The sequence below is a fragment of the Oncorhynchus kisutch genome, unplaced genomic scaffold, assembly GCF_002021735.2.
Source record: "Oncorhynchus kisutch isolate 150728-3 unplaced genomic scaffold, Okis_V2 scaffold3703, whole genome shotgun sequence".
Taxonomy (NCBI): Eukaryota; Metazoa; Chordata; class Actinopteri; order Salmoniformes; family Salmonidae; genus Oncorhynchus; species Oncorhynchus kisutch.
In genome coordinates this window covers 339,300-342,559 of record NW_022265648.1, presented here as the reverse complement: position 1 = coordinate 342,559, position 3,260 = coordinate 339,300, and positions in this window count along the sequence as shown.

The window sequence follows — 3,260 nt, the reverse complement described above, 5'->3', positions numbered from 1 at the left end:
CCTTCAGAATAAGAGTCAAATCAAGCGTTATTTATACAGCACATTTCAGACAGAATGCAACGCAGTGGAGTACCATAGTATGAGTCATATTACCCATAAAACCTAGTGGTCAAACAAGGAAATAGTTCCAGTCATTTTTCCATCATTCATTTTTCCCATAAGAGATTTTTAGAAACACGTAAAATAATGTCTGTTTTGATAACAGTGTAAATCTCCAGGACAAGGTGACTTGCGGATGTCGCAGGGTTAAATGCTAAACACGTTTCGGTTGAGTGCATTCAGTTGTTCAACTGGCTAGGTATCCTCTTCCCCTTTCCCTTCTAATTAGCTAGATCATCATATCGATGGTTAGAAAAGCCTTTTACACATTTAAATCAACATTTCGAACAGGATGCTTGACAAAAACTGCTGGGGTTTCAAACAACAATTAACTATGTAAACTATTACAGCCCAGGCTTCAACCATATCTGTCTAAATCAGGGTTGAATATTTTCCCGGTATTTTACAAATGTTCCATCCTGAGAATAAATCACTTTTCTCGCTGGTTAACCCTGTCTTTCCGCCAAAACCGAACACTCAGACATCATTACAGATAGCCAGGGACACACCTCATCACTCAGACATCATTACAGATAGATAGCCAGGGACACACCTCATCACTCAGACATCATTACAGATAGCCAGGGACACACCTCATCACTCAGACATCATTATAGATAGCCAGGGACACACCTCATCACTCAGACATCATTACAGATAGCCAGGGACACACCTCATCACTCAGACATCATTACAGATAGCCAGGGACACACCTCATCACTCAGACAGCATTACAGATAGCCAGGGACACACCTCATCACTCAGACATCATTACAGATAGCCAGGGGCAGTAGGGACGACCAGGGATGTTCTGTTTAGTGAGTCCACCAGATCAGAGGCAGTAGAGACGACCAGGGATGTTCTGTTTAGTGAGTCCACCAGATCAGAGGCAGTAGAGACGACCAGGGATGTTCTGTTTAGTGAGTCCACCAGATCAGAGGCAGTAGAGACGACCAGGGATGTTCTGTTTAGTGAGTCCACCAGATCAGAGGCAGTAGGGACGACCAGGGATATTCTGTTTGGTGAGTCCACCAGATCAGAGGCAGTAGAGACGACCAGGGATGTTCTCTTGATAAGTGTAAAGTAAATAGTAAAGTACAGTACTTAAGTAGTACTTTACACCACTGGTTGGTCTGATGGGAGTCCATGATGTCATTGGGCTCCTCCGTTACTTGACGAACAATAGAGGAGCAATAGAGAACAAAAGCCCCCCCTCCCCCCCCCTCCCCCTCCCTGACACTTGTGCTTGACTGGACTTACCTGGACCACCTTATGAGATGTGCCTTTTAAGTAGAGGAGCAATAGAGAACAAAAGCCCCCCCTCCCCCCCCCTCCCCCTCCCTGACACTTGTGCTTGACGGGACTTACCTGGACCACCTTATGAGATGTGCCTTTTAAGTAGAGGAGCAATAGAGAACAAAAGCCCCCCCTCCCCCTCCCTCCCCCTCCCTGACACTTGTGCTTGACGGGACTTACCTGGACCACCTTATGAGATGTGCCTGTTAAGTAAACCAGGTGTTAAATTAGGTAGAAGGAAGACTGAAGTGCCAATGCTATTGTTAATACTGTCAATGCTCTTGTCAATATGGTAAATGCTATAATATTATTTGTGCTATTAAGGCTATTATCTATTTTCCTTTTTTTTATATTGGTTAACACAATTCTAAGTCTGGTAACATTTCCTAATAAAATGTACCACATTTCGACCATTTGTATTATTTTTTACAATCGTCAGTTCGAGACTATTATTTTGAAGGATAATGGTTAATTTGCTGCACAGTGGTCATGTGCTGCCTGACAACAGAAGCCCCGGTCAGCTGATCTACCATGTGCACCCGCACGACTTGGGGTATGACGTCAATATGAGGAAAACGTTCAATTGAACATGTCAATACAATAAAAATAAACAACAAAAAATAAACATGTCAATATAGTCGGCAGGTTTCATTATCATGTTCCTTCGTTTTTCTCCACACAGATATTATATATGGAATAATCGGGACATATTGTTTAAAAATACTTCTTTGTTTTTAGAATATTGGTTCTGAAATAATATCCTATTGGTGCCAACTGGTAAATGCAGAGGCTCTTTTACTCAGTTATAAGGAATTCTTATCCCTTTACAAGGTCCCTGTAACACCTAAAGATGTTCCCATAGTTTTAGACGCCATTCCCTCAGGTGTTGCTTTATGATTCAGGAACGTGACCCTCAGAGCCTACCTTCTATTGACCTTCTATTGACCTTCTATTGCCCTTCTATTGACCTTCTATTGACTTTCTATTGACCTTCCGTTGACCCTGTTGACTCATCAGTAGGAAAGATTTGTTTTTATTTCGGTCCATTCAACAACAATAGAGCTATAGGAACCTTGTTTCAACAGGATGTTGTATCTATACCTCATGTCATGTTGGTCCATTCAACAACAATAGAGCTATAGGAACCTTGTTTCAACAGGATGTTGTATCTATACCTCATGTCATGTTGGTCCATTCAACAACAATAGAGCTATAGGAACCTTGTTTCAACAGGATGTTGTATCTATACCTCATGTCATGTTGGTCCATTCAACAACAATAGAGCTATAGGAACCTTGTTTCAACAGGATGTTGATTCTATGTCTCATGTCATGTTGGTCCATTCAACAACAATAGAGCTATAGGAACCTTGTTTCAACAGGATGTTGATTCTATGTCATGCCCTATTGGTCCATTCAACAACAATAGAGCTATAGGAACCTTGTTTCAACAGGATGTTGTATCTATACCTCATGTCATGTTGGTCCATTCAACAACAATAGAGCTATAGGAACCTTGTTTCAACAGGATGTTGATTCTATGTCATTCCCTATTGGAACGGTTTTATTGATAATATCTGTTGGGGAAAAGTTTGGATGTTGCTCCACACATACCTACTTATTCACAACATGAAGGAAGTTTCTTTTTAAATTATTTATAAATATTATCCTGCCAACCACTATATGAAGAAGTTTAGGAAAAGCATCAATTCAAGTTGTACCTTTTGTAATGACCACCCAGAAACAGTGTTGCATTGTGTTCATGTAAGGGATCTGGGGCAAGACATCAGTAGATTTATAATTGAACACATGTATGCAGATTTTACACTATTATGGAGAGATGTAGTGCTTGGACTCTTTACCTAT